This window comes from Phaethon aethereus (assembly GCF_964289735.1).
Source record: "Phaethon aethereus genome assembly, chromosome: 5".
Lineage (NCBI taxonomy): Eukaryota > Metazoa > Chordata > Aves > Phaethontiformes > Phaethontidae > Phaethon > Phaethon aethereus.
In genome coordinates, this window is record NC_138579.1 from 11,931,157 (window position 1) to 11,948,930 (window position 17,774).

The 17,774-nt window shown below is 42.6% G+C and overlaps 1 protein-coding gene across 1 annotated transcript in view; it reads right to left on the reverse strand.

Moving 5' to 3' along the window:
• Positions 1–17,774, reverse strand: part of KIF26A (kinesin family member 26A) — a gene marked incomplete at its 3' end in the record, with an annotated part of 103,978 nt that overhangs the window by 29,742 nt on the left and 56,462 nt on the right. The gene's annotated exons all lie outside the window — the stretch shown is intronic.

The following is a 17,774-nucleotide window of genomic DNA, read 5'->3' on the forward strand; positions in this document are numbered from 1 at the left end:
GAATGATAATGATCCTGCTTTTGAAATGCAGAATTTCAAAACATAAAAGATGAAGAAGAAGGAAAAATTAAAACATACAATTAAAATTGTAACATTCTTCCTTGTGAATAAGAGTAGGAACATAATCAGTTTTTCTGCTATTCCCTGTCAGCAACACCAAACAGTATAGCAAGAAACAAAACCAGAAACTCAACTCTACATCAAAACCCACATGGGAAAAATCACCCTGCAGAGTTAAGTGGAACAAATATATGTGTCAGTGAGCACACGCTGGGTAACTGGGGGTGGCAGCAAGGGTGAAATCTCAGCTCTGTCAAAGCCAAGGAGAGCTTTGCCACCTGAATAAGACATGTGTGATCTGATCCCGAGACTGTCAGTCCATAGCCTGCCCTCAGATACATAGCGTAAAAGCATCCAACATGCTACCTTTACCATTAATTTGAATGACTGTGTCATGGTTTAACCCCAGCCAGCAAGCACCACGCTGTTCACTCCCCCACAGTGCGGTGGGGGAAAGAATCAGAAGAGTAAAAGTGAGAAAATTCATGGGTTGAGATAAAGACAGTTTAACAGGGAAAGCAAAAGCCGCGCACACAAGCAAAGCAGAACAAGGAATTCATTCACCACTTCCCACGGGCAGGCGGGTGTTCAGCCACCTCCAGGAAAGCAGGGCTCCATCACGCGTAACGGTTACTTGGGAAGACAAGCACCATCACTTCAAACATCCCCCCTTCCTTCTTCTTCCCCCAGCTTTATATGCTGAGCCTGACATTGTACGGTATGGAATACCCCTTTGGCCAGCCTGGGTCATCTGTCGTGGCTGTGTCCCCTCCCAGCTCCCGTGCACCCCCAGCCTGCTCGCTGGCAGCCCAGCATGAGAAGCCGGACAGTCCTTGACTGCCCAGCAACAACCCAAAACATCAGCACCTTATCAACATTTTTTCATCCCAAATCCAAAACATAGTCTCACACTAGCTTCTATGAAGAAAATTAACTACCCCAGCTGAAACCAGGACAGACTGTTAAACCAGCAAAAATACAAAGTGTGACACTGCCAGCATCTGTGGGCAACCTGACACCATGCTACTGATGCCAACAGGTATGCTGGCGACAAAGCACTCTTCTGGTCCATGCTTGCAATATAAGGGCACTTTGGACAAATTCGTTTACAAATACGTGACGACAAAAAGTCTCTTTATACAATGCTACTTTGTATTTTCATCATACCTTCCAGCGCGAAATCTCCAAGTACTTTTCAGTGGCATCACAAATTGGCAGTAGCATCTGCAAAGTATTATAAGCAAGAGACATACGGAGAAACTAAGGCAGTGCTTTGCTGTCATACCTAATTCAGGGTAAATCTAGCCCCCTCACCTTGCCACAAATCTAGTCATCAGGCACCCTCAGGCTGAGTCGGCTTGGTAAACTGATCAGAGAAGGATATTCTTCCTTTGCTTATATTTATGCTGGGTCAGAAGCAAAAATGAACACTGAGAGCAGGAGGGCTGCACAGTTTCTTCCAGCAGCACTACTTGTTTCAAATGAGCTACAGTACAAAGAACTGGTTGTGTCTGAGGAGCAAAATTACTCACTTGGATCAAGATTAGACAGCTAGCCAGTATGAAGGGCAGGACTCTCAATATAGATCTCCAAAATTCCCAGTCCTATGCTCTATATTCCCAAACACATGTTAAACTCCTGAACCTTTTAACTTCATCAAATTCTAGATATACAGACCCCCCACATGCTTCCTTCTCCCTCTACAAACACTGCAGTATTTAGAAAAAGACAAAGACTAGGGTGATGAAAAAATGAGGTTCTAGTTCCAAACTCAGAGACAGCCAGAAGCCACTGTCTTGCATTGGACACGTTGGACTTTTGCCTCTGAGGAACGAAGCAGCTTTTGACTCCTGCTCCATGCTGAAACCAGCAGGAACTGCATCCCACAGCAAAGCAAAGCACTGCAAGCACGGGTTTATACAGAACCTCAGGGTTTTGGTGGCAATGAGAACTGATTTAACTGCCTAAATCTCAAATCCCCTTGCTAATACCTCATCCAGTTTGAAAACATACGCTTGAAATAGGACACCAGGCAAACAGTTCCACAACTTCACTATGGTTGCAGCTGCACATTAAAACCATAAAGCCTCCTAAATGATACGCAGCTTTATTGTGCAGGAAAGAGTCTCTACCTGTTGGTACTCTCATTGTTGAACCCAAGACAGTCATTACCCTCTATCTCCAAGTACCAATTAACAATTGCGGTTATTATTTAATCACCTGGTTGATTAATATGAAAGATGATGTTTATTTCCATGTTTACATGCTATGATCCCCTGCTGAAATTATAAAAACTTCTCAAGAGAATGTCTTCCAAGTGCAATGAAGATACCCTGATGAAATAATTATTCCTTCTATAGATCCGGCTGAAGGAACTCCTCTGGGAAACATACGTGAAAGAGTGAGATACAAAGGACAAATTTACTCAAGAGTTGTGTATTCAAGGACCTAAGTAAGCGCTAACAACTCAATGAGTAAATGCACCCAAAAAGGCCATGCTAAGCAAAATGTATAAACAAATAAACAGAAAAGTCAGTCTTTTTAAAGTATAGCATCTCTCAAAATAGCTCAGTAACACATTTTTGGACCATTTCAAAAAGCAAATCCAAGATATCAAATCCATTACTAGTTGTCTTAACTTCCCCACCACGACAGAACAACTTTCAAAGTGATTCGCTTCCAACAGTATTCATACACTTTCAGCATCTCCACTATTCAAAGGACAGTGCCATATGCTAGCTAAAGCAATTAACTGCTACAGTGCTGATAAATCCTCTTCCTACGAGCCTGGAGTGCCACGATTTTACTAAGAAATTTGGCAAAGGGACTGCTGATGTCCATGTGAGATAACAGGAAACTGAAAAAGCAGAGGAAATGGTGTAGCTGTTGTAGAAAATAATCAGTGCTTTGATGGGCAACAGGCCAGCTGCACTAATAATGATGGTTCGCATTTAAAAAGCGTCTCTTCGCAGGTAGGAGTACACAAAGCTCAATTACAACCTCCCTGTGTTTGAATGCAAGAATTACTTTGTCCGACATTACAATGAGGTTATTTCTGGAGTTGAACATCACAGACATCTCGTGCCAGCAGTATCAAACATCTTGTGGGGTTTATTGTTTTTTGTTGTTTGGTGGTTTTTTTCTAAAAGGGAAAAGTTAGGGATCTAATGGAAAGAATTGGGCAACTTAGGCAAAACGAAACATCACGATCAAACTGTAGACTCCGACTATGAATTTAAGTAACTGGCATCCTCAGCTCCTACAAAAATCACAGTCAGTTCTTTCACTACTACAAAAGCCAGCTGGGCAGCAGCCTTCATATGCTTTGCTAGGGCTCCTGGACTGGTCCAGGCAAAGAGCACCACCAATATATTGGTGGCATCCCAGCCAAGTACTCATTAGGCCAAAACATAGGCCAAGCTGGTTTGGATATGGGCCCAACTAAATTAAACAAAATCCAACTTTACAAAACTCCTTACTTCAGTAAAATTCATGAGGGTATGTATTTACAGGGAGCCACTTCTGAGACACTCCAAAGTGCTGGCTTTTCTGCAGTCCTTAGTCATCAACTCATTACTGAATTTACACCTAAGTTTCCAGTCCTTTTTTTCTCCAGCATTCCTCTTCTCAGGAGGACTTTGTCCCTTGAAGACATGGAAGGCTAAACTCTCATAAACTGGGCCCTTTTTGCCTAGCACCAGAAAGACAGAAGTCAGGCTGTATCAGACCACTTTCTGAGGAGTCTAATTAGGTGCTATGCCTCTTTCCTGATTTGCTGCTTTTTCTCAAATTTAACCTTGCAGAGGAGGCCCTCACATCCATCTTCAGCACCACAGTGGGCTGTCTGATCTTCTCCAATATCAACTTATGTTTCTTCACAAAGACAATTATGACCTGTAGGGAATACTATGCAAAACTTAGGTGTTACAGTCATTTGTTTTTCTGGGCATTTTCCAAGCATTTTGTCACAGCTCTGACACAGATGCACACTTTCCCTTTGCTTTCCCCATTCATTCTCCACCAAGCACTCTTCTACAAAACACTCTTGCAAGGGAAACTAAGCTCCACACTCTTACGCTTCTCTTCCAATTAAAGCATGAGACAGCCATGTATATTATTTTTACCTCTGGCTGTGAGATCTACTGTCTGCATTTTGCTTAACTCTTTCCATCTTTAATAGAAGATGTCTTTTAAGATGCTCTGGAGAGTTCTTTTCTCATAGCGAGGTGCCACGGTAGAAAATAAAACTAATGTATGGCACATGTGGGGGCACTCAAATATCAAATGACAAGAGACAGTCTCTAACCTGCTCCTTCCCCCACACAATTTACAGATTACTAGGTTTTCTGCCATGCATGGATGAGACCAGTGAGGAAAAGCATGGCCAGATCAATGCCATAATGCTCAGCACCTAGGGAATAAGACTGTGCAACAACAGTAGCTACAAAGCCTGCCCATTAAAAAAAAAAACATATAATTTTTATTTTAGATTCTGGCTATGTGGTTAACATGACATTTAGGATATTCTGATGTACTGCAAGCTGCTTATAGCTTACACTCACTGCACACGTTCTGCACATTATAGCTGTGAAAGTAAACAGCACAGTTTAAATCCCTAAAGAACAGTGTTCCTTCCAGGCGTATTTTCTCCAAGAAAACTAGATTTGAAACTTTTATAACTATGCACAATTATAAAATTTTTGCTTAACATTTTGTGGAATTTATTAAGCTTCAGAAGGAAGAGCAATGTGAAATATATTCTGGGACACATACTAGAAACAGGGCAACAGAGAGATACAGAGGATTTAATTGACACACTGGGTTTACAGACCAACCACCTCAAGTCAGAAATAATGGGACTGGGAGTCCTGCTTCCGGTTATTAAGTTCCACTGACAAAAATAATAAAAGAAAACTTCTGTACATTCATTTCAGCATGACTCATTACATATTAACAGATTTAGTGCTGTTAGCCAGCCTTATCTTTCAGAGATCACTGTCATTATTCATACTGTGTGAATGCTTAAGGGCTTCACTGATTGGGTCAAGGCCAAAGAAGTGTACAGTCCAAGCCTTAAACACCCTGAACTTCGGAGTTTACTCAAGGGTACACTTAGTCAAGAGTTTTGGTTTGACCTTGACAGCCATCACAGGAGCATTTTCTATCCTGATTCTCAACTCTCTGCAAAGCTTGCAAAATTCTGGACGCAGGTTTACACTGGGAATCACTCTACTCTTCCAAACTTTCCCAGTTCCCAGCCCAACAAGGCATCACTCCTCTACCACATAACCAATATCCCAAGCCTTTCCCACTGCAAACCAGCTCCAAAGGAAGCAGTGGGAAAGCCACAGACTGTCATTGTATCTGCAGTTCCAGTTATTGTTTCCTTAATTACTTGTCAATACAGACAACCAATAGACGGATGTCCTACAATACAGCCTCCAGCACTCTGACCCAAGCTTTCCGTAACTCACGGAATAAACTTGGTTGGCATTATTACTTTTATTATCACTATTACTGTCTGATTTGTGGTTCTAAAATTAGAAAGGTAGCACAACGAAACAGTGCGGTTGCTACTCAAAACCCCAAGCAAACTTTAAAATAAACCAGGTATCTATTTCCACTAACAGCATTCAATTTGGAAAATAAAATCTGGTTCAGAAAGAGCCATTTTTAAACAGAAAACTGGAAATGTCTAAATCTGTCATGAAGGTTTGGAAAGGACAGGCACCATCTGTATTCCTACAGTAAATTTTGTCCAAGGAGCCACTTACAAAGTATACGTTAAATCTTGAGTTTATGGTTTTTTTCTTCCCCCTAGAACAAGCTTACTAGGTTCCTGTGATGCATATATAGCTTCGGGAAGATATAATGGCTTTTCTCACGTTAGTACCATTACACAAGTACAGCACCAAACCTTTGTTTGCTTAGCTATCCCAGCAATGTTGTCAAGAAGCACTGCCAGGAAGAACAAACAATTAATGTTCCTTATTTCAGTGGTTCAATTTCCTCAATAAATAATTAGTTTGTCTGGTTCACAATGCACAGCCTCAAACAATGGCATTTTTATAATGCATGATGGTAATAAAGTTTCAACAGAAAACCATTATTCTGAAACATTCTGAAATGTCAAACCACATCTAATATTGTGGGGATATCACCAAGCCAACATTACAGAAGAAAGTATCTTCAATATGAGACTAAGTTCATGCCTTGCCTCTCGCACGTAACATAATCTTGCAATTCAGGCTTGAATTCAAGCCTCTCAGTTTGACTGACCTCAATTTTCTCTTACTATCTCTTACTAAAATCAGCAAGGCAGAAATAAAAATCAGCTATGTTGACATATTACGAACATCATCCGCCCACAGTTCATCAGAGAAGATGAGTCCAGAAGGGATTTTAAGAGGTTATCTACATTTTCCCAATGCTCCATGGTAGGATGAACTCTACCTAGCACATTCCCAATATGTGATTGTCCAACTTGTTCTTAGAAACCTCCAAGGAAATCACGTCCACAGGCAATCACTTCCAGTTTTCAACTATTCTTACTGTTAGAAAATTCATACCTCATGTCTCTCATAAGTCTGCCTCGCTGGAATTTGCGTTCCTTGTTTTCCCCCACCTTCTCAGCAGACATGCACAGGACCTTATTTTCTTCTGCTGCAGCAGCTATCTGCATGAAGACCACTATCACACCTCAGTCTTCTCTCTTGCAAATGAAAAAGTCCCGATCCTTCCACCTTTCCTCATTTTTTTTTCCTTTATTTTATTTCCCTTTATTTCTGACCATCCTTGTTGATCTCCCCCTACTCTATTCAGATCTTCATAAAGTATAGAATTCAGGCTTAATGCATCGGTGAGCAATACTCAAGATTTCACCCGAATCCAGGCACCACACAGAAAGACCAGGCAAAGCCATTTGGGATAAACTCAAATGGACCGCTGGAATATGACAAGTTAAAGCAAACCTGCAGGCTACCCCTGACATCAGAAGGGCTTCCTCATGCTGTATAGACCCAAGAGCTGATCCCTCCTCTCAGCTACACATTATTCTTTAACCAGAAGCAACCAAGCTATTTGCGTGCAGGAATCCAAGGAGGAATTTGCACAGCTCTTCTCCGTAATTTCTCCCCAGGTTTCAGAAACACCAAAGAGCAGATCTTCATGAGCACCGACTGTTACACTCCAACCATTTTTTCCGCTCTCCCAAACCAGTGGTTTCTGAAGCCGCTGCTAGAAAATTGTCACAAGTGATGTCAGCTCCATATTCTCCTCAGCTTGCAGATTTAACACGCTTCTCTGTCCACAGAACACTGTTTCAGCAGCCAGGACCAGGGTTCAGGAACTGACTTTTTTATATATATACACCAGAGTAACAGCTAGTCACCGCAGCCTGCCACATACCATTTCCAGCTCTGTCCGCTAATGATGTTAAACAAAGCAAGAGCAGATGAAGATATTGCTGTACTTCTATACTTGCTGTTTACAACTGTACCATATGACAAACTGCTGAAAACCTGTGTAGGTTAATCTTTATGTAAGCAAGACTGTCAACACCTAATATAGAAAAATGTCAGTTCCCAGGCTGCACACTGCATAGATAGCTACGGATTGAAAATACGGCTACCTGAATGCCAGCAGTATTTCCTCGCTCTGTTTCATGAACTAACCGAGCTAAAGCAGGCAGAACCACATCAATCTAAGCACACTCCTTAGGCAAAAAAGTAGGACTTACTTGCCAGCAAGATACAGACTCATGAAACAGTCAGGTTGAAGAAAATGAAATTCTAGTCTCAGTTGTATTCTATCAAGAAAAAGTAACAAAGACATTTTTAAAACTACAAAATAATGAAACAGAAATAAGGGTGCTGACTAGCCCTTCATTATTAAAGTAATTACTTAAATAGATCACTTAAAAATTTGCCCTGCAGTATCAGCTCCTGGTACACAGAAAGAAGCCAGTATCAAAATGACTTACCAGGCAATAAATTATTTCTGTTACAAAGGATACTACGCTCCATGCTATTCATCAAAAACAATCTGGTTTGAAAAGCAAAAGCATTCTGCTCATTCAGGCTGCTCCAGGGAAGAAACAGGCACATTGGTGAGTGGAAAGGATGAAAGAGAAAATGCAAGACGTGGCTAACAAGGGGTTCATCCAAAGCACTAGGTTCAGGCAAATATCAGACCGGAAGGAGAGGGACTGAACGAGGGAGAAATTCAGTGTTTTCACATTCCTGATCACATATAACAGTCTGAATACAAGTTAGCATCTGTGACTGTAAAGCCTCCTTTACCATAAAAGCGCTGGGGTGGGTTATGTTTTCAGGTTACCTTCCTTTGCCCCAACACACCATCCCCACAGACATACCTTTCTCATCACCTCCAGCTCCCTCAGTTCCACATTTTAGTGCACATCTAGAAAATCCACAGAGGATCGATTCCCACTTCAGCTGGGTTTTATTTCAGATGCTTAGTCAAAGGCTTGACACCTATACTGCCAAGCAAATAACTTCTCGGGGGGGCATTTACTTATTCCTACTGTTAGCGAGTTAAATGGTCACTGACAGCATTAAATGATGCAGTGGAAATCACCCAAGTACAGAAGCCATATGCCCACACGAGTATTTTCGAACAGAGGAGGGAGGCTTCTTAAAGCCCAGCATTCCTGTGATTTATTTAACTGACATTAGCTCTGAAATGATACTTCTCAGAGGTATAAAAGGCTGAAATTGCAGCACCATTTAAAATAGTACTTAGCAGGAAAATGTGAGATGAATGTTCTTCCATCACTGCAGACGGAGAAATTTGACTATTTCTGACCCAAAGATGGTAACGTCAAGTTTCAGCAGAAATAAACAACTGCTGAAGACCTGCTCAAGACACGCTATCAAAGAATATTCTGAAGCTTGCCCTGGACTCCAACTAGCTTCACTTAATAATCTTTAGATTAGATTCATTTTATGCTGATGAATTTCCACTGAGTCATTTCCTCCCAGTAAAAACTCCACAGGGCAGTACTTCTTAATAAGTGAGCTCCACCACTGAGGACATGAAAAGCCCAAAGCAGAAAGTGACCCCAGGAGTGTCAGTCCGTGACGACCGGCAAAACAGCACTAACTGATGCTGCGTGAGGTACTGGATAAGCTCTTTGAAATGTCCTGCCAAAAGAAACATCTTCCATCCTGCAGCAGGAAGGATGAGGGATGTTTCAGAAAGCCAAAATTCACTGCTATTTCACAAAGAATTTGAAAGTACCTTCAGAGTAATCCTGCAGTTGATCAAGCACTGTAGCTATAGTGCTGGTGCATTATTTTGGCTTGACCATCCTTTCTTGTTATAAATGATAATGTGGGATGTCTTATTTTGCCAGGAGCACAAGCAAGCAACGCAGTCTAGCTCAGAATAGAGGCAGTGTCACTTGAAAGTCCATCTGCCCTGCAAACCACATCCTGCACACAGTAAACTGAGCATTAGAGTGACTGCAAGTCAGCCATGAGAACTAAATACTCAATTAACTATCAGTCTGATTTTACTATTTTGCCTGCTAAGTCTGTCTGTCTTAACAAAGTATTAAAATAGTTAAATACTTTACTGGAAGAGTCTGAAAGTCGGTAATAAAGTTGCAAAACAGGTGCAGACTGTCAAATTACATCCCCACAGGAAAGTCACCGTTATCATTTTACCTATGGAATGCTCGTTCTCACTGCAGCAAAACCACCCACACAGCTGCCACTGCCACCAAGCTGAGGAGCCCCAAATAACGGAGTCAGAGCAAGAGCTGGTGTTCAGGAGTCCAGGAACCAAAAAAGCAGGCAGACTGGGAGGGCTGAGGGGGGAGGGAGGCGGGAGAAATGCTCCTCTTGACAAGCTAGGAAGGGCAGAAAGAGGGGAAAACGCCAAAGGGAAAAAGAGACTCTGGTAGCTAGACAATAGGGAGATTCCATATATTCAGGAAAACAGAATGAACAGGTGTCTTCAGCTACGGATGGACCAGAAAATACAGAAAGGATGATATGAAAAATCCTTAAATTAAGGGAGAAAATAGTAAGTTCAGGAAAGCAGAAGATCAGAGAGAGGACAAAGTAAGAAGAAATATCTGCACAACTCTGGTCAAGATTATCCATAAGTACTTCAGACTTTTCCCTAGTTTAAAATCCCATCCATTGACCACCATTTACCCCCACAAATAAATTCAAACTTGGGTGGCTCTGAAGGCACAGATTCTCACCTCCAACACATCTGTAAGCATATCTGTTTTAAATTATTCTGCTTTCTCTTCCTCCTGGGCATCATGAATGTCTCAGAATATAGAGCTATTCCAAGACCCAACTGCTGCAACAGCAGCCTGCATCGAACCACCTAGAGCAGCTCAAAAAATCACCACATCTCCTGGCAGGGCTGCTTCTGGTGCTCCAGAGCCTCCTGTATTATCATCCATCAAGACACTCAGGACTGACAAAAATCAGCCCTCCCCAGGGGTGACCTCACACGCTAAAGATCCTTAAGGCATCTGGTCAGCAAGAAATACTGCAAGTGTTTTGTTGTGCCCCAATGTCACTCTTGCTATGAAGCTGGAGTAAAGACCTGGAACATCCTCTCCAAAATCCCAACCGCATGTTGAGGTCCCCACGTGACTAGATCAGTCCTTTCTCCTCATTCACTGTCTCCTCCTTTTCATACTTCCCGCCAATCTGGTTGGCGCCAGGGTCCCTCTTTTCTTCATTTTGCCACCTCCAGCATAGCCTAACCTGCTCCACACGACCCGTGGCCTGCGCCATCCAGGCGAGGCTTCTCCTTCCAAACATCTCCCTGACGCTGATGCTTTGCACAATCTCTCCTTGGTTCATACCATGATCCCTAACCCTCTATACAGGGGAGCTTCATCTTCCAAGGCAGTGGCTCCTAGACGCCCAGTGCTGTCTTTCTCAGCCAATTCCCTTTGAGGCTCTCTCGAATCCTCACCACGGGCTCTCCACCTTGGCTGATCATTCAGTGCCTCCCCTCTCTAACTAAATAGCCCTATCCTGACCACAGATCTGTTGGCCTTTGGGACATTTTTCATGCTTTCAGCAGCCTTCTAACTCAACGGCGCTGATGTCCAAAACCCTACTTTCCTTCTCCTCTCAGCTACTCCAATTTCTTTACCTCCTCCCTTTGCTGAACTACTCTGTCTCATCTCTGTTTGCCCTGTCAGTCATCACAGATGAGCTCTCCATAGCGGGGAGCCTGGCTTACCATATGCTGATAAAGCACTGTGTAAATGTATGATGCAGTATTAGCAATGATACCAGTAATGGTGCTTTGCTCTTAAACATGCTGTCCTGAGAGTCATTTCTGTTTCCAAGAACAAAGCCTACTAAATTCAGGCTTATCTTCTAATTTATCCTCCTTATGGGCTAACGTGAAATGGGATATACCTAACGCATACACTCTTTTGTTTGTCCTTAATTATAGGCAATATTATGCTGCCACAGCAACTAGGAAAGCTTAAGCTGCCCTAAGATGATACAAGATACGCACAATGCTGCACACCCGGCCCTGCCTCCTGTCCACGCACCGTGCCGCGCAAGGCGCGGGTCGTGTTTACTCTCCGGGGACAGCTAGCAATCACATTCCAGCAGCCGCCGCACGGCACCAGCGAGACGAGGCAAGCCCTTCGGCGGCACCCGCTCCGTCTCCATTTGCGCATCTGCATGGGGGCTTTCTTGCTCCCCCCAGCTCCATGCAGAGAGGAGAAGGGGGCCAGGAAGGCGTCCCCCTCGGCGGCACCACGCAGTGGGGAGGACACTGCAGGGACCAGGCTGCTGCAGCCCGCTAGATTCAGAGGAGGGTTTCGTTATTGGGAAAAGGTTAATTCTATATCTGGCTCCCCCTGAAACAGCTGGATGCCCCACTTCATCTTGCGCGTCCGTAGCTCTCCCCGAAGCCGCAGATTGCTCAGCCACCTCTCCTGTCCTAACTTCCAATGGTGACCAAATGGTAGCAAGAGGAAGTGGGGCACTGCGGGGCATTTAACGACGACGGTTTGATGCACCGAGCGGCTGTTGAGCTGCATTAATGCCATCACGTCCCTGAAGAGCGCCGCAGCTCCTTTGATACTGCTACGATGCTGAGAAGTAGGGATAAACCATGCACGGATTTTGGACATATCTGCCAGCAAGGCAGTCTTAATTAGGAAGGGCTGGTACCCCACTTTCCTAGGTAATTAATTCGTAATTCATTTTCCCATACCTCCTCGACACAGGATTTCTTGAGCACAGGTTATGCTTAATGAGGAAGCTTTAACATGTAACTCCGCTTCTTCCCTTGACCCATCACTCACCAAGAAATTTACCTGTAACCATAGCAAGCGCTTCTGTTTCAGCCTCACAGACTAGCTGAACTACCACAGGCCAGCACAAAAAGGTCTAGCTCAGGATCCAATGAGTCACACATTTTCTTCACCTTCTGCTGAACTTATTCACAACCCAGTTATCCACTTTATCTGTCAAAGAGACTGAAAAGGTGCCAGCTCTGCACAAAGCCAGGATACCAGTGCATCCCAGCAGGGCACAGGGCGAAAGTTTACAGCAAACAGAGAACTGGTGAACTACATTATGAGCTTAGCAGAAATATAATTCTTGCTTTTAACAGGACAGAGAACGACAGGCTGAAGTGATTTAGCCAGAAACATCTTAAACTTAAAAAAAAGTATGTTTCTTTTTTTGTGTGTGTGCTTTTTCCCCCCTGCAGTAAATTCTGAAAGTACTGATAGTCATAGAATAATCAGGTTTAACAGGTTAGCAGTAATATATGCCTCAAGTGTTCCTAATACATCATGATCTTCTTTCGCAGAATCTGCATCACTGTCAAAACGAAGTACTGATTTTCAGCTGATGGTTTTAACATGTTTCTATGGTTACTTTCCAAGGTCGCATCACAGAAGCCTGAACAGCAGTTCGGAAAGACAAAAGGCATTTTGCATCCTTCACCATATTAAATAATTTATGAAAGTTAAGGCACCCTCATGGAAAAAAAAAATCGTAAAAGAATATGTTCTGAGGTTATTTTCTCAGCAACAGTTTGAAGCACAGTAAAATCAATATCTCTGCAAAAGCCTTCAAGAACCAGACTATTTGACTTACGTTCCATATGGTACAAAATGCTAAGGAACACATTCTAAGTTTAGATCTATATGCACAAGCCTACATGAACCGCATGAATGGACCTTAAAGCAGAACATGTAGTCATCTAATTTGCCGCTGTCAGCTTCATCTTTTAAATCAGGCACTAGGCATTGTCTCAAAGTATTCTACATCTAAAAAACGCAAAAATACAACTGAAAAAAAATTAAGTAAAAATGGTAACGACAGCCTTTATTATTTCCATCATTTTTCATTCAAAGTCACACAGATTTCATTTGTCCCTGAAACGTTACAAATTTTGACTAGTGTAATGAAAGCTTGTACACAAAATATCTGCATTCTCTGCCTACCGCTACACTAGATCAGAGTTTATTGGAACTAATTGAAGTGTCTGAGGCTTGGAACAAAAACACATTAGTCATTTAGTGGTTGTGCTAATATTGCTATGCCTTTCCTGCAGTTTCATTAGATACAGACTGCTTCAATTCCCTAATCATATGCTCAGTCACAGCACAGTCAGTACACAGAGTACTGACAAGCTGTCCCACCATGCCTAAAGCTGATAAGGTGTCTGCTCTATGAGTAACCTCAATTATTGACTATATTTTATGGTCAATCTAATGACCAAATGCTTATCAGTGAACCATCAGGTGCCTGTAATAGGATAGTGACCCTCAGTTTATATGTACCATTACTGTTCATTAGTGAATAATTAGATTCTTTAATCCACAACTCACAGGCATTAAAATATGATGGAATATCCTAAATCTAGAGAAAGACGACTATGCTTATTTTAACTCTTAAGATGCTCAATTGCATTACGCAGAGATTGTATATCTTGTTAAGAAAAGCTGCTCGTAGAAAGCATACCATGTGTAATGTTTTATATCATGCCTAAATTGACACAGCTTTCCCAAACATGCCGGAATATGACGAGAGTGGAAAGATAACGGGTGTGATTCGCCACTGTGATTCTCCAGATTTATTAACTTAAATGGTTTTAATCTAACAAAGCCCAGCAACACCACGAATAATTTAGAAACCGGAAAACTAGTGAGTGCATAGCGAATGCTATGTTTGAAAGACTAAATTGTCAAACAAAAGCACGTGGATGCAAGGGAAAGTAGCTGCAACTATACAGCTATTTCCCCGACTCAAAGGCGACAGTCCCACGGCAGCAAGTGCACCCCTGTGACCAAACCAATTCGAAAAGATCTGAAAACAACTCATCATCAAACAAGATTAAAATTTAAGAAGGGTGACAATACAGTTTGTCTTCTGCTCAGCGTTGCTCAGGGTTGCTTGGTTTTATACATAATTTCTTCTAAATAACTTTGATTCCTTCCAGCTGCCCTACCACTGCCCAAACCTTCCCTCCAGCTCACCCTGGTGCGCCGAGGCCAGACCCCCACGCTCCCACCGAACACCGCCCGTACCCCCACCCAGCGGTGCTGCCACCACTGTCACCAGCCACCACCAGGCAGACATGGCACGTTAATGGTGATGGCTTAGATTTCTCAGGGGCTTTGATTCTTCTCCCAAGGGAGCGGTTATTTTCTTTTTTGGCAGACAGCCCGTTAACCTCTTCCCCCGTGCATGCCCATTCTCCTCCTCCTCCTCACTGCCCTTCCCCTGCTTGGCCTTGGGAACTCCATTTCCTCTCTTCCCCAGGTGACCAGGGTGACAAAAAACCCAACACCTTATTACAGCTTTATACCACAATATGCCAATATTTACTTAGTTGCAAGCATAGCCCACAGAAAGGTCCTACAACTACCTCACATATTTTCACTTATTAATACAAAGTTTGTTCAGGTTCCTTATACAAAAAAAAAAAAAAAGGAAAGAGCTATAAAGTATGGAGCACTGAGCAAGGCATGGCTCATGCCACACCAAGGGACAAAGCCCAGCTGCATTCTTCTTAAATCTGAAAAATGCAAGATTAAATTTCTCCTCCTGCATTGTAAGGGTAAACTTGGAGCCTCTTCAGAGCCATCCAGGCCCATGAGCTGTGCGTTTTCCTCTGGCTTTCCGATTCTGTCAGTGACCTACTGAGAAACTGCATTTTCTGCTAAATCCTCTGGTCCTTCGGTAACATGACCGTTGAATAATGTCTGGAAATTTGCTTGTGTGACAGAGTCAGATATTAATCAAAGCTTTCCTCTGTCTACGACGGATCAGAGTGAGGAAAAAACCTTAAAGCTGATTTAATTTCTTAATATGCTTCTGTCTGCTGGCTCTAATTTTGAATACTTAGCACTTCCATGCTAGACACTGAATTCTTAGGTAATGAATAAAATACTTCCTTTTTTTTTAAAGCAGAACATAATTAAGCTTGAAGAAATTAAATACGACATTCAAATGAGAAAGAGCTTTAGATGAATATGTAGATTTGAGTGGCACATATGCTTAACAGTATCAACGCATTCACTGCAAAGACTATCTTGAAGATACTCATTTTAACCTCACCATTCCAGGTGAGGACATGAACTCCCTGTCTGGTGGTCTTTTGAGTTTATGGCTTTACAAACAGAAAGCTATGACTCTCACCGAGAGCAAGTGGAGTAAAGAACAAACCGACCAACCAAAAAAACCTGCTCAGACCTTCTCCCTTCCCAGGCACAAGACAGCCTACAAGCAAGAGTCAAACGGTGTTATTTCACTGAATACTCTAGTTTTAATCTGAAAAAGACATCTATTTGCTGCCAGGAAACCATGCCGCAGCCCAAAAGCTAATTGCGCTAGGACCTATACAAACACAGCTAATGCTGTTTCATGAAGAACAAGACTGGAATCCTTTATTTGTGTGAAAAAAATCTGCATCTCGTGTTGTCGCTGCTAAGGAAATCACAGATGCAGTTTCCATAAGCACCCTATGAAGGCTTTGTCTTCCAAAGTAAGTAACCCTGTACCCCAATACACTGAATGTTAACATACATGCATATTTTTGCCTAGCTGCTTTATTTCTATAACAGAACAGCCCTTTTCCCCAGCTGAAGTCCCAACCACAGCCCCTTTTACAAAAGGGCTCTTGTAAAACGATGGAGGTACTCAGTACATTCGGTCAAAGACAGGGCAATGATTAAAAAAAAAAAGTGTGCGTGTATGATTATCAATATATTAATTGCATTATTCCAGTAGAGAACAAGGAACAAAACGTGCCAGGCCCTGCATAACGCGATTAACACACCAGCCCTGCTATGAAGCTCAGAATTAAGTGGCTGAGGGGGAAACATGGTAAGGAAAGAATCAGCAAATAGAATGAATAGGGGACTACAGCATAACACTAGTGCTGTGACTCCTCTTTCATCTCTAGGTGCTTGCTGAGAGAGGATTAGCTGAACAGAGACGAAGGACAGAGAAGTGGGTGCTGCTGCAAAGGATTCAAGGCAGGCATGACCTTCTTCCTCAGCATGCTTGAGGCTGGGTGGTGCAAAGGGAAAGAGAAGATGGGACTGGAAAGGCTGGAGCAAAAGAAACCTGATATCCCATCAGCACTGAACAAAAACAGCCAAAACCATTGAGAGCCCAATATTTGTGGTCCCTGGACAAGCTGCTTCCACCCCAGTTTCTGCCAGCATGTGTCTCTCACTCATCCTTGAAGATTTCCTCCTCTTCCTCTCCCCTCCTGCTGAGGGCTGCACAGCTCCAGGGCAGAAGGAAGACTCAACACAGAAACTTTGATCTGTAAGGTCCCCGTGGGAGGAGGAGTCGGAAGAGAAGAAGGAGCAGCGGGAGAGGGAGCCTCTCCTGAGGTTCATGTTGATGGTGGTGGAGCAGCCTGGCCAGTATTATGCAATAGTACCCACCTGAGGACCTGCTCAACATATTTATGGCTGCCAGGGATCAGTAACAGATCTCCCTCCCCCAGCCTTTGTGAGATTTTCTGCGTTTCAATTTGTATCTTTAATCACAGTCATAGCTGAACTTGTTTCTTAAATGCTTGCTTTTAGGGAACCCAAGATTCTTAGACAGGCTCTGAAACACTGAGAAATGAATGCTGCAATACATTAATCAGCAATGGGATGAAAGATCATGAAAATGCTACAAAACTAGTTCTGATAACTCTTAAAAGAAAAAATTTTATTTCTCACTTAAGTCTCTCCAACAACCACCACAAAAAAAGAAACAAAAAAAAAGTTTCTGGTGCAAAAAAAAAATTCAACCAGCTGTGTTCTTTGGTTACAAAATTGAAGAGAATCAATTCTGAACAGAGGAAACATGGGTAGGGAATAAGCAATGTACTAATGGGTTTTAAAACGTTTTAGCTAGCACATAGCTGCTGAAGCTATAAAACTCTGATTCACTCAAGGCAAAGACAGATTCACGAGAAGCAATTAGGGCCCGATGCAACATCCAATGATGTCATTTGCAGTCTTGCTGCTGACTTCAAGAATCTTTGAATCAAGCCAGCGACAATCATCAGTAAGGATTCTGTCACTTTACAATAAAACCAGAATTGAGTTTTGCTGACCAGTGACAGAAACATCACCAGGAGAAAAGATTTTGGATCTTATTTCATATTATTAGGCACTGATTTATTTCTCTCAATTACAAAGGGGGTATTTTATTTTCTGGATTCCC